This window comes from Lissotriton vulgaris, chromosome 2_1 (genome assembly GCF_964263255.1).
Source record: "Lissotriton vulgaris chromosome 2_1, aLisVul1.2, whole genome shotgun sequence".
NCBI lineage: Eukaryota > Metazoa > Chordata > Amphibia > Caudata > Salamandridae > Lissotriton > Lissotriton vulgaris.
Window position 1 is genome coordinate 2,092,007,878 of NC_141687.1, and position 14,994 is coordinate 2,092,022,871.

Genomic DNA, 14,994 nt, shown 5'->3' on the forward strand with positions numbered 1-14,994 from the left:
AAAACATGCGTTGTAAATACATGCGTTGTAAAAGTTTTTGCGTTGTAAAAGTTCCGTTGTAATGGTATGTCGTTGTAAAAGTTGCGTTGTAAGTGATGTTTCCCGTCCAGGATACCATCTCTCTTGTTCAGGCCAAATTTGATTACGCCAATGCCTCTACCATGAATCATCTTTAACAACTATGAAAACAATGGATACCAAACTTTGCAGCCAAACTACTCTTCATATAAAGCTGCATTTCTCCTGTGCCTTAACGCCTTCGCCACGGTGGACATTCCACAGCAGTGCTGAAAAATGTTGCTTGCGTGTTTTGGACGGCCCTCGGCCGTCCGATGCACACCACCACTGTGATGTCAGACGGCCGGGGGCCGTACGACTCGTGGATGGGGTTAAAAGCCCTAAATTTATTACCGGTTACCAGAAGATCCATGTTCAAACTACTTTGCATCACCCCATAAAGCGATACATGGAACAGGACCGCTTTTCATCAGGAATAAAATCACCAAATTCATTCAACATAGGAACCTCTGCTCTAGAGTGGCACCTCATCTCAAATCCCACCATACATGAAAAAACAATGGGTGGAACATCGTTCTCTGTTCAAGCAGCCAAACTCTGGAACTCTTTACCCCCAAACATAAGATCCATGGATAAACACCTCATCTTCAGAAGACTACTCAAGAATTGACTCATCCCCACATAACGACCACACACAAACATAAATATAGAGCATGTCCCTACTTTTATGAGCATTTATTTTGACTATAGATATGTACCTACAGATGTGTATTGCTTTCTATAAATGTGTATAGTAATTATGTTTTTAAAAATATAGATATGTATTAGTTCTGCTTAAATAATTTACATAATACTCATAGTTACATTATTCTATGTTTTAACGTGTATATAAGTGACTACACAAATACATATATCTTTTATCACAACTATTTATCTAAAATTGCTTCACTATTGAACTACAATTAATACAAATATATACATTTAATTAAAGTACAACAACACTTGAAAGCTGGAGTTTAATAAATGCAACTTTAATCTACATATATTAACTTCTGTATGCATATATATATATATATATATATATATATATATATATATATATATATATATATATATACATAAACCTTCCATGTACTTAAGTATTTATATATTTATTACTTTGCTTCTAATTCAGCATATCCAATGCACTACCCTATTTCTCACCCTATACCGCTCTCAATATATCCTCTACCTCAACTCTCTGACTCATCTCCAACCTCATTCCACTACTCTTTTCAATGCAGTACCCTATTTCTCACCTTGTACCTCCATCAATATATTCTCTACCGCCACTCTCTCATTCATCCCAAACCCATACCACCAGTACGACCCTAAAATGACCCTTTCTATACTCGTCATTCCTCTACCCCTCCTTGCATCATCTCATAACTCTTTTACTATTCAGATCTCCCAAACAAGCCTGTCTGAACCCTTCCTTCTGAGTCTTCCCCCTACACCTTCTCTTTTACTCATCCCAAACCCCCTCCCACTGATATTAGCTCTCTCAAAACAATTATAGGCCCTTCCGTCTTCTATCCCTCCACTATTCCTTTTCAATCCAAATAACAGACTAGCATGTCCACCACTCAATAATTTCATATTTTCCAATACTAATTCTCCACTAATTCTGTTTGGGTTCCAAACTAGCGTGCTAATCATCGAAAAGCGCTTTAGTGCTTCGTCAAGGGCAGTAACTGCTATATATATGCAATTGTAATACAATACAATAGGTTTACACTGGGAATTCCTTATTGCCCTTATACGCTGGAAGTCTTGATTGAGAAAGAGTATCTCTGCCATGTTTCATATAATTGGAATGGTAACGATAAATCCTCTTTACTGGTAAAGGTGAACTTATCACACCCCTTTTAATAATGCCACTTTTAGAAGGATGGCTTTATCTGCAATGAGCCCTACGTAACTGCAGCCTGCATACACATTTGGGGTGGGTAACAGCTGGACTTTGCGTGTTCCCTCTAGGCAGCCACACAAAAAGGGAGCTAAGGTGTGACTGAGTGGCAAACCACATCCTGATGGGTCATTCTGGGCAGAATGGGAGGGAGGCGCTGACACTTACACCTAAAAAGGCTGTATTCTGTCGCCATACGAAGTGCTACATAACCCCGCAGCGAGTCGGGAGGATGAGCTCAGAGGGAAGACCTCTGTGCACATTAAATCTCTCTTAAAAGTAACCTCGAGTTCAAAGGCACAACTGGGTATATTTACTGGGCCCTTACCCACTAAATTAGATACTACTGGACTTGTGAAGGACTCTGCCAGGAGGAAGGACAGCTGTGCTACTGCTGAGACTGGCACTCTGCTGGACTGCTGCTCTGGAAGAACTGATTATCTGTTGTGCTGCCCTGCTGCCTGATGCTCTCTGCCCTGCTGAGGAAAGTCTACACCAATTTCACTTGAACCCAGAGGGCACCCAAGGGCATGTTGGCTTGCCTACTGTTCTAAGTCTCAGCGATATCAAAGACTTCTCATCCATGTGCAGAAGTAGCTGGAATTTGCATGCTGCAAGACTTGCCCTGCCAAGTGGTGCCGATCAAGTCCTGGGTCCTTGTAGGTTGGTGTAAAATGTTACAACTGTTAAAAATCTTAGCATAGACTACATTATGCCGATCAGAACCAGCACATCTCCCTTGACGCCAATGCATCCCCGCTGCTGCTCGGACCGTGGACTTTGCTTCGCCGGCTTTGCGGCGTATCGCACCATTTCCTGATGCGTTGCTTACATCCTGATGCAACTCTGATTTGTGTGGCTTTCATCCACCTTTGATCCAGTGGTTCGAAACTGATGTATCCCCTCTTTGCTTCTCTCATCTGAACTCTGTTAATGATGCAACCGAGATACTTTTCAGCTGGCCAAGGCTTGTCCCTGTATTCAACAAGCGCTCGATCTCTGTCAGCCAGACTTACTTTTGAATTTACTCCAGTCAAGCATGACCAGATGTACCCACTAGGTGCTTTAGGCTTTTAAGCACTATATTTTAAATTGTGCTCATTAGATTTGTGTTGTTCTGGTCTTGTTTTGTTCATAAAAATATAGGCTATTTTTCTAAACCGTTGTGGAGTCTTTTTGTGTTCTTTACACTGTGTTACTGGGTGAAATGTTGTGCAAATACTTTACACCTTGCCTCTTACGTTAGGCCTGTCTGCTCTGTGCCAAGCTACCAGAGGGTGACTACAGGTTAATTTATGGTGTATCATACTTACCTTGACTAGAATTGTGGTTCCTGTTTGGACAGGGTGCATACCTCTCGCAACCAGAAATCTAATTTCTAACAAACGAGATCAGCAGAACTAGTGGGGGTGAAAGCAAAATGTTTTGGAGGAAAACACCCCTAAGGCTGACAAGTCTAACAGAACCCAATTAAAAGTTAACATATATTTAATGTAGGTGAGCAATGCCATGTCATCCTATGGGGCAGAAATGCCGCACAGTAAGTGAAAACGAATTTAGTAGTTCAGCCTACCAGAATAATCAAAACTTAAAAGTGCATGTTCAAGCTTTTAATTATAATACATCAAGTTGTATGGGCTAAATAGGGCCTAACTAGGGTTGGCTTATATGTAATAAAGGGGGAGTTTAAGCCTTTACAAGAAGGTTATATTGGCAAGGCGAATTGACAGTTTAAAACGTCATTCGGGCTACATAAGAGGGTATGTGAGTGGGTGGCACAATAACTGCTACAGGCCCACTAGTAGCATTTAATTTACAAGACCTGGATATATGGTATACCACTCTACATGGGGCATACCTAAATTAAATATGCCAAATACTTATCAATTTAACCATGATTAGGGGAGGGCGTACAAGCACTTTAGCACTGGCAGAGTCCTAGGACCAACAAAAAACAAGTTTCTTCAGAAATGCAGTAAAACAGGCAAAGGGTTTGGGCGGAGGCCACCCTAAGGCTGGCAGATCTAACAATAACTTACTAAGGCATTACCCTGCCATACAAATCAAATATACTGTGCTAAGAAATTATATCACTAGGCAGTCCTTAAGTATCTTTTAAAACGTTGTGTCACTATGGACAGTGTTCTTCCACAAATCCTTGCACAGTGCCCACCGCTATAAAGTTTGAATGAGCTCAGTTCTGCTGCTTTCCTTGCTTTCTATTTATGTTATATTTCATCGAACATTATAATATGATAGATGGTGGCTTAATACTAGATTTAACTTTAAATGGGGTACTTTATATATATATATATATATATGGTTTAAATAATCATCATGGATCTAAAATGAAGTGTAATGATTCAATAATCCCCCTACAGGCTACCTAGTCCATAGGTTGATTAATGAATCCTTATAGTTCATTTTAGATCCACAAATAATGTTAAATGTTCTTTACAGGGCATACCCTAAAGTATTTCATTATCCAGTTTTATTTATTTGAGCGCCAGAATAGTAGTGGAGTCTATCTAGGTGGTCTACACCTACCTTGGTGTGGATAGGTCATCCATGATGAATCTTTCTACAATAATTGGGTGAAGTGACCTATCCATATCTTAAAAGTTATCTGCAGACTGGTTTAGAAGGACTACGAAATTACTGTTCCTCACTTCACAAGAACTTTTGGTGTTGTTTATGGTTTAATCACATAGCCTGCTTTCTAAAAAAAAAAATTCAGTGGTCACCTATTGTATTCTGGGTCGAGTTAAGGGCACTGACATTTTTTATAGATCTATTTATTAAAAATGCCAGGATCATTGGAAGTCATGCTTCTGTGCGCATAGGTACGAAAGAAAGGTGCTAAATAAGTCAAGTGCACATGTGCAAAGTTACATACATGTACACGGTTTGTTTTTCTGTTGAATACTGATTATAATCCAGCAATCTCACACAAGTGTTCAAGTATGCATACTTTGGTAATCACACTGGACATTCACATTTTTCCTTATATTTCAGAAACCGCTGAACAGAATTACACCAAACCAAAAAGGAGCCACGTTATACGTTTTGAACGGTTTGAAGAACAACATAAAGAATCTTTGAGCCAAAGTGTATGTGCCAATATGTGTGTGTGTGTCTGTGTGTGTGTGTGTGTGTGTGGGTGGGTGTGCGTGTGTGTGTGTGTGTGTATAGATATATGTTACAAAGTGGCAGTCACTTTTTCTAGGTATAGGTAAGTCAGCATTACTTCTGGAAATGAGTATTTTGTTTCCTTAACAACTTTGGCACCATTTGACAAATTGACATGAAACTTAGCAAAAAATGCATATACTGTGGCTCCTTGTTAGAAAGTTAGGTGCTGTTCGTTCAAGTGGGGGCCAGGTAAAGGGGAGATCCCAAAAGTGCAATTTCTCATTGTGATTTCCATTGAAATGCTTTCGCTTTGATACGGAAAAAATGGCTGCACTGAGTTACACCAAATTTGAAAAAAAGTTTGAACGTTATTCAGAGAGTGTGCTTTCTGTGATCTGTTGTAAATCTGTTTGATTGTTATCGAGAAATGATCTAAAAAGATGACAATATGGGCATGAGGGGGTGAACCCTAGTAAAACATTCGAGATATCTGGATGGTTGGTGTTCAGATATGCTCTGATTGGCCCATATGGTTGGGATACCCGACACCCCCTCTCAACACAATCCCCAAGAATGGGAAGACGGAAACAGTTCTGAACTTTTGGAAGGCGGGAGGGAGTTACCCTCCCGGCCGTATTTATTAAAAATATGAAACAAAATTAAAACCTTAAAATAACAGTTTCATATCATGTACAATTTCATTTACACATTACGATGTTCTTGGCTAACCTTAACAGATCTCTAATACAAAGGTTCTCCTAGCCGATACTAAAACATCCTGTAAATGCATTTCTCAAAATTGAAATTGTACATCCTAACATTACGGGCCAACGGCAAGGTCGTAACCGGTGTCAGATCCCTAATACCAGAACTCCCCCCTCACCTGTGAGGGGCGGGCGCACAGAGGACTGTACCTCTGTACCTCTGTGCCAACTTCCAATTTCCCTTGTCTTAACGGGGGCCCCTGTTTACTCGACTCCATCTTAGTGGTCGTCCGAGGACTCGTGTGAGGTGTCTAGAAGGTAGCGTAGACCCCCCTCCCACCCCACACTGCTTACCACATCTGCCGTCGCAGATGTCCTGGCCCCGGGAAATTCCCAGGAGGGGCCCGTAGCCCCTCCTCCCCAGGGAGGGGCCTTGACCGCCTTCCCTTTTGGCGTCCCCATCCTTAGAAGGGGACCGCCTCCCCGTTTGAGGGGCCAATGGCCGCCTCCCCCCGGGCGCTCCCATCCATAATGGGTGACGCCCAACCTCTAGGGATCTTCCAATTACTGCTCACCGATCATGACCTTACCGCCACAGGCCGGATAGTTGACCGGCTATCCGGGACCCCCCACAAAACTCCTACTTAAAGGTCATGACTGCACAAACTCGTTAACCAAGCTACGAAGTCTCCTATGAGTAAAGCATTCCCCTCCCGGGACAAATGGACCCCATCCTCCAGGTACATATGGTCCCCCCTGATACATCCATGAGGAATAGAATGCAATGTACATGTACGGAACAACCTACCAAGTTTGTTATTCACTTTCTTCACCGACTGATTTAAAGCTGACACAGAAATAGCCCCCCGCCACACCTTCCGTGGAATCATGTGGGACCATGCAATCGTGCACCCCGGAACCCTTCTCGCCAACCAACTTACTGTGGATAAGATTAATTCGAGAAGTACTCGTCGACCCGTGGTCACCAAATCATTGCCCCCAAGATGCACTATGATTACAGATGGCGGTGACCTTGTCCGCCCTAACAGACCCTCCATAAAATTTTGAAACTGTTCAATACAGAGCTCGACCCTTCCGTAGAAGGTCACCCTGTACCCGTATTCCCCAGCCACGTGAATCATGTCACCTGCTTTGAATACGTCTGCGGCACGCCTCACGTATGAGTGGCCGATGACTTACACCACTCTTCCCTTAGCCGGTGATCTTTGACCGTTGGTCCCCAGGTGTCGGGTCAACTGCACAGTCCGCCCCGCAAAGCCTGCTTGCGAAACTGAAAACCAAACAGAAAACAAGAAGCGTGAGTGCATGACATTAGCTTCACAACATGTGCAACCGCACATACCTCTTATAACAATTCGAGGACCAACGCCCCAACTGTTTCACTTTATCCACACTCAAACCCCTGGCTGTAGCTTCCGTAGCAGCACCTATCCGGAATGAGTGGGTCCCAAAATCGCCCGGGTTCAAGCCCGCTGCCGCGATTGCCATTGTCAACACCCGCTGAAACTGAAACCTGGTCAGTGGGGTGGCATCGGTATGTCTCAGCAAGCTCCCCCCCCATGATGCCGCCCTCTGCGCTAAATACTCCTCTACGCATTTCACTGGGCACATGTGGGGCCCTAGCATGCGCTGAACAACCACACTGTCTCCGATCGCTCCCTGATCGGTTTTGGACTTGGCTATAGTGACTACCATCGTGTCACCTTTAATCTGGATGTGTTCTCGACACAGACCTCCCCCCGTATCCTTCTTGTTCCTTGCTACCAGTTCGCTTATCCGCATAGCCCCATGGAACGCTAATGCAAAGGCGGCCCGGAATAGCACTGTCTCTGACTGAGATGAACAAGTTGCAGGGAGTACGGACATTAACTGGGACAACCTTGCTAGCCTTATCGGGCGCCTCTCGTCCTCTCTACGACCCTCAAGGTGTTGCCACCCGCGCAGCGCCTTTTTTACCAGAAAGGACGCTGTGGGGTCCTGAATGCCATGAGCCTGCGCCATGAATGCAATGGCGGCTCGGTGTCTATTGGCTGTTGCCACTGATCGGCCTGCCTGATGCAATGAAACTAGAAATGTTGGGACATATTCTTCCTGCCCCCGATGCTCCCCCCTAGCTGGACCCAAAAATGCCCAATAGGAACGGAACGCCCCTTCATATGCCTTCCTTGTCCTCGGGGCTAGACTCTCTCCCACGAGGTTTTGTAATCCGGGGCACCGAGAGACCAGAGAAGCTCGGGAAATGGTGCCGCCACCAAGTCCGCAGAGGGCAGATGGCCCCGGAAGGCCTGCATGTGAGAACGAGAGAGTGCATCAGCCGCCTGGTTCAGTACCCCAGGCACATGTTTTGCTCTAAAGTGGACGTTTAATTTCATACATAGCAGGACAATTTCTTTCATCAGTCTCAAGATCAATTTGCAGCGTGCTGCCTGATTATTGACACATTCTACCACGGTCATATTATCTGACCAGAACACCACAGTGCGATCACGAAACCCCTCCGGCCATGTCTTCAAGGCCACTAAAATAGGGAACAGTTCAAGAAACCCAATGTTACCTGTGAGCCCACTCTCGTGCCACCAAGCCATGTTTGTGCCGACCAATGGTTACCGAAGATGGCGCCAAAACCCACACTCCCTGCCGAGTCGGTCCACAAACCCAGCTCCTCGGAGGAAACCGCTGGTTTGTTCCACAGGACACGACCGTTGAAATCCGCCAGGAATGCCAACCATATGCGCATGTCCTGGTGAACCTCTGCCGAGAGTCTTGTGCGGTGATGCCCTTCCTTAAGGCCAACCATGGCTTGAGCAATAGAGCGAGAAAAGGGGCGAGCCATTGGTATCACTCTAAGGGCAAAATTAAGCTGACCCACAGCCTGCTGCAACTGATGCAATGTTACTTTCGTCTCGTCAATACATGCCTCGAGTGAGGCCATAAATTTTAATACCTTCTCCTTAGGCAAACGGAAGCACCCCTCTTCAGAATCGAGCTCAATTCCTAGAAACTCGAGTGCAGTAGACGGCCCCACTGTTTTGCCCGGTGCTAGTGGCACGCCAAATATTCTCATGAGATCACAAAATTTACTCAAAGCCTGTGCACATTCCGTGTCCCCAGCTGCCCCCAGAAACAGAAAATCATCTAGGTAATGCATAACCTGCGTAAAGCCTGTGGCTCTGGTGAACGCCCATTGTAAAAAACTACTGAATTTTTCAAAATACGCACAAGAGATGGAGCAACCCATTGGCATACATTTATCCATGTAATAGCGTCCCTGGAACACAAAGCCTAGCAGACGCTGATCCTGTGGGTGTACCGGGAGCAACCGGAACGCTGACTCGATATCCGATTTTGCCATCAGCGCTCCGGGCCCCAGGCGATTCAACATGGCGACAGCCTCATCAAAGGAAGCATACCGCACCGAACAAACTCCCGGGTCAATCGCATCATTCACGGAAAGACCCTTAGGAGCGGACAGATTATGTATTAACCGGAACTCACCTGGGGCCTTCTTGGGGACCATTCCCAATGGTGAACAAACAAAATTATGAACAGGCGGGTTCGCATATGGACCCGCGACCCGACCTCGGGCCACCTCCTTTGCAATCTTTGCCTGTACTACAACCGCATTCTGTTGAACAGACAGTTGGTTTTTACACAGTGCTTCCCCCCGAAAATACCCCGCCGGGATGCGGAAACCACATGAGAAACCGTCCCTCAACACCCCAGCGGAGACATGATCAGGGTATTCGTTCAGCCAGGGGATCATTGCCATGATGTCGATGGGAGTAGGTAGCAGCGCCCCTCGGCCGTCATTAGACCTGTTTGGCGCCGCCTCTGCCCCCTGTATCGCCATTCTTGGCTCTGCACGAACTCTCGGGGTGTGAAGATTGTCCGCACCCTGCACACTCATGCCTGAACTTGCACGTCCTCTGTGGTCTAGTGCACTTGCCCCTGTTGAAGCTCCAACAGACCCCTTTCTTGCCAGAGTTCCCATTACTCCTTGCGTGCTGGTCATTACCGGTGCCTGCTCGAAAGGGCACCGCCGGGGAATGGCGGGAAGGCTCTGCCCCATTCCCGCCAAACGAATACGGCTTTGTCGAGTTTGACCTGACCTGTTTCTGCCAGCAAATGGAGTCGAAACAATCCCACGTCAGGGATGAGTCGTGCTCCTTGGCCTTACGAAATTTGTTATCATAACCCAACCATTGATCACCATCGTACGATTCATAAAACTCCATTATTCGTGTCTGGTAACAAGCCAACTCAGTCAATACCTCAGGCCTACATTCCCCCATGATTGCAGTGAACATCCCAAAAGCCCTGGCCCAATTAGCGATTGTCTCATCAACTCTGAAACCCGCCATTTTTGCTCGCCATACACTTGGATGCAACAATTCCTTCAGACTTTTTACGTGTTCTATTTCATAATGATCAGTCAATAGTGAAAATATGTTCACCTATTTATCCGCCCATATCATCTCCTTCGTGGCCAACGGTATATGTTGTACCACTTTTTCCCTTCTTGAGGGTACCGACCCCTCCCCAGCCATTGGCAACGGCTTCTTACCCGAATCAGTAGCTGAACTCGCTGCTGCTGCTGTTCCAACGCCTGAAGACAGTTGTTCCGCGGGAACCTGAGGGGGAACAAAAGGACAAGGTGCCTTCGCAGCATCTCGCGACTGCCGCAACTGCTTCATTATTAGTTTGGCCTCTTCGGCCGTATCCCCTGGAGTTATGGCACCCTCATTATTCTTGCCCAACCACGCCGCCAACTGGGCGGCCAACTCCGGTGGCATATCCCCCTCGTTCACCGGTGTAACTACGACAGGGATCGGCTGTCCTGCATCCGGAATCGGAACTGGGGCCTCCACTGGCCTGACCGGGCTCGCCGGAGGTGACTCTGGAACCGGAGCCTCACCCCCTGCCGCCCTGTTCCTGGCCATTTTACCTCTCCCGGCAGGGACTATCCCCAGCAATGCTGGTCCGATGACTTTCTTAGGCCGGCCCGTACCGTTCATGGCCGCCATATGCTTCTTCATATTCGCCATGTCCTTCACCAGCATACGAAGCATTTGGTCGGTGCTAACCTTCTTTCCGACCCTTTTGCCCGGCATTTTCTTACGATAGTCGACCGAAAGATCCTGGAACCAAAGTTTCGAAGTGCTAGAAGACAAAACACAAGGATTACAAATTCTCAAAATTGGCTCTTCACTCCGTCTCGAGCTCACGTGCAACGGGGAGGTGCAGCTTCAGAGCACAGGAACAAGAGGATGCTTCCTTGGCTTGTTGCTCCTTTTATCCTTCTTCGGGCGGGCGTGGACCCTCCTCCAATCCGCCTACGGGGCGTGGCCATCGGCGTAGGTGTCTAGGACAGCCCCCTCTTGGGCGGGAAAAGGCGCGCCCCGGCTACGCCGCTTCGGGCATACCAGCCGAGACTCGCCTCCCGCCCAAAATGGCTTCCCGGGGGGATCGGGGTACTCCACCATACGTTCGGGGGGACCGAGCGGTCGCCCCTTTCCATTCAAAGTGGATGTGCGACAGTGATTACAGGCCTTGGTGACTCGGTCCCCGAGTCCTGAACCAAAAAAAGAAAGGCTATATCATGGGGCAGGATAGGCACACCCTAACCCCTGGTCCCATTTGGTAGAGCACAAAGTGATTCCCCGTTCAGTTAAAGTTAAAAAAAAATTACATTTGTGGATTCCGTGGTACCAAAGTAATGCACCCCCTATGCTACCACTGTACCATAATCATGATACCGCAGCTCAGCTGAACTAATGAAACAATATAAAGAAAAATGAGAAGGGTCTACTCATAGACCAGGTCTTATGGCCAGCAGCCATTGTGCAGGTCATCAGTTGTGCGCAATGGGAAACAGCTGCCTGGAGAGGGTTGGGTGCAGGGACAACCCATCTCTGTGCACAGCTTGAGGCTGTGTGCAGCGAAGGGTTGGATGCCAGTTGTGGTTGGGCACATGTGGGGGGCCTGGGCTCGAGACCTGGCCATAGGACAGGCCCTCCTGTGCATAGTCACATTTTCTGTGCAGCTGTCAGTTTGTCCCCTGCTGCGGTTGGTTGTCTGTTGGAGATTAGGTACAGGGCTTGGCTGGACACTAGACCCTGCAGCCAAATCCCCGGTGTTGACAAATAAAGGGATATCCAAAAATGAACTTGACCACAGTATACCCATGGGAGTTGGTCATGTGCTCAACTTCGAATATATATATATATATATATATATATGAAGAAAAAGACCACTTCTGTTGTAAGTAGACCAAGGACACAGTGGGGATTCCATCGGGCACCTTTAATTCACGTTGTGGCGCTGCGTAATGCATTTCAGCTCTCAAAGCCTTCCTCAGACGCTGTACACCACCAGAATGCACCGTCTCCCTCCTCAAACATTATTTGGCCCTCCCATAAGTAACGGAGCAGCTGACCCTGTTAACCTGTAGCAGCTGTGATTCAATGTGGGACCACAGCTACCAGAATGCAGCAGAGTAGAACACCATAACAGGGTAAGTTTTTGCGCTTCAAATGCGCGCTTGAGGTGCCTTGTGAGGGGGGGCCCTGTAGTGGCAGGTGCAGTCCTTACTGATGTGTTGGTGTGACCTCCGGTCCCCGACGTCCAAGCCACGGTAACAGTGCAGGTCAGGCCGTGGAGAGCAACTACAGTGAGCACTCCCCCCCGTGAAGTCACAGGCTGCCTCCTCGCAGCAGCCGCTTGCATAACCTGTTTTCGTGGCGGTCTCGGGAGTATCAATAACTTGATTGCACAGAGTTTGTTGCCAGCTGAAAATCCCGGACTTGAATCACAGCTGCTACAGGTTAACAGGGTCAGCTGCTCCGTTACTTATGGGAGGGCCAAATAATGTTTGAGGAGGGAGACGGTGCATTCTGGTGGTGTACAGCGTCTGAGGAAGGCTTTGAGAGCTGAAATGCATTACGCAGCGCCACAACGTGAATTAAAGGTGCCCGATGGAATCCCCACTGTGTCCTTGGTCTACTTACAACAGAAGTGGTCTTTTTCTTCATAATTACGTGCCTGCCAGGAGCACGTTTCAAGGACCCGTCCAGCAAAGAGTCCGGGATTTTCAGCTGGCAACAAACTCTATATATATATATATATATATATATATATATATATATATATATATATATATATATATATATATATATATATATATATATATATATATATATATATATATATATATATATATATATATATATATATATATATGTATGTATGTATGTATATATATATATATATATATATATATATATATATATATATATATATATATATATATATATATATATATATATATATAAGAAATGTATTAAACAAAACAAATGTTACGGTTATATTATCGTTTGGTATGGTAATAAGGTCTTACCTTACGCTAAATAAAAAACTAAACTTATCTTTAAAAAATCAGGGTACAGTAACATTACACTTTAGAGTGAAAATGAGAAAGAACTAACAGTAAAAAAGTAAAACAACACTGACATTCGGCCGTTATGGTTTAGTGAACTAACAATAATTTGTGCCCCAGTCATGCAAAGATTATGACCTCACAAATTAAATAATTAATGTCATGTTAAGTTACATCATTGATGGCATCCCGGAGTGGGAATGGAACCCCCGGTGCAACATGGACATTTGTCCTTTTTTTGCCTCAGTAGGGGAAAGACTTTTTCTCAACGAGACAGCCATCCCTCTACTCATAGTAACAGGGAAGCTGCTCCAGAACCTTGATGGAGTAAATCTACGCCCATTGCCAAGCTAGAACGATGTTGGATAACATTTGAAGAATAGCCAGCAATGTAGAGAGTTGTTGGAGTTCTCACTATCCATTCCAAGTGGGATTACAATTCCGGATTTCACCTTGTCATGGAGAAATACACACTGCTAGGGATCCCTTTGTGCAGTATTATTAGCAGGTGTGAAAAAGTACATTTTTTAATAACATTACATTATGCCAGAATTTACTTTAGTGAAGTTGGGCCCTATATAAAAACAAGAATACCTACTGTATGAGAAGTGCTATAATTTGCCAATCAAATTCCGAAAAAATTGGCTATTTTTCACTTTTCCCAGGAGTTGTAACTTAATGTTTAACCGACAGCTAATTTGTACATAAATGTCTGTTTCTCTTTGCTGTGAATTACAGATGTGCCAGCAATTTGACCTAAAAAGTGCTTCATTTGTGCTTCATTTGTGCAGTAGGTAAGCATTCTACAGCATATCTATTCCATCGTGGAAAATATAGGCCACTGCCCATGGGACAACAATCTCTATGTCTGACGTATCTTCCCCTAAAGCATGAATTTCCAGGCTATTAAAATTGCTTAACAACCTTGGAGGGGACTCTCGTCCGGTTCCCTGCTCCAGAAAAGCTATAATACTATATAGGGAAAACAGAAATCATATTCGTAGGAGTAAAGCAAATTATTGCAAAGAGGAGGCATTGAAAAATTGCACATTTCCAAGTATCTGACACTAAAGAAATATACCACAAAGTTTAATAAGTAGAAAACACAAATATGCACATGTGCTGTGCACCTACATGTCGCCTATATGTACATTGTACTAAACGGAGAAAGAAAAAGTACATAAGTCAATTTACTGAGAGAGTCAGGCAGAAAACAATTCTCCCATCTTAAGGGGGTGATGGGGATAACAGCTTTTAAACTAAAGTTGTCATTTTGGATCAGGAAGACTAGATAGATAGCTGTATGCGATATAATTTGAAAAAAAAGAAAACATGCCAAATATATATAGTTACACTACATTACAACTTTTTTAGGGTGCATTACACTAATTATGAGTTTGGCGGTGATGCAGTGGGCCGCCACATCAGCACACCACTGTAACACCACCAAACCCATAGTCAGCCAGCCCACTGTATTCCGACTGGAATAAGGTTGGCCGGTTCTGCGGCGGTGGAGTCTATTAAGGCTTGTAGGAGAGCCTTAGAAAGGCACCGCTGTGGGAGCGCTCCTCCACGGTCCCAAATCACATTGTTCTGCATTTTATTCTGTGCAGAAACAGGGGTGCATACAGACAGGGGGCATGTCATGTATCCCCCTGCATGCACCCCCATGTACAGAGGCAACAAGGTTCCATGTAGGGCCCCCTTAGTTTCTTCACCGCCACCGTTTTTACGGT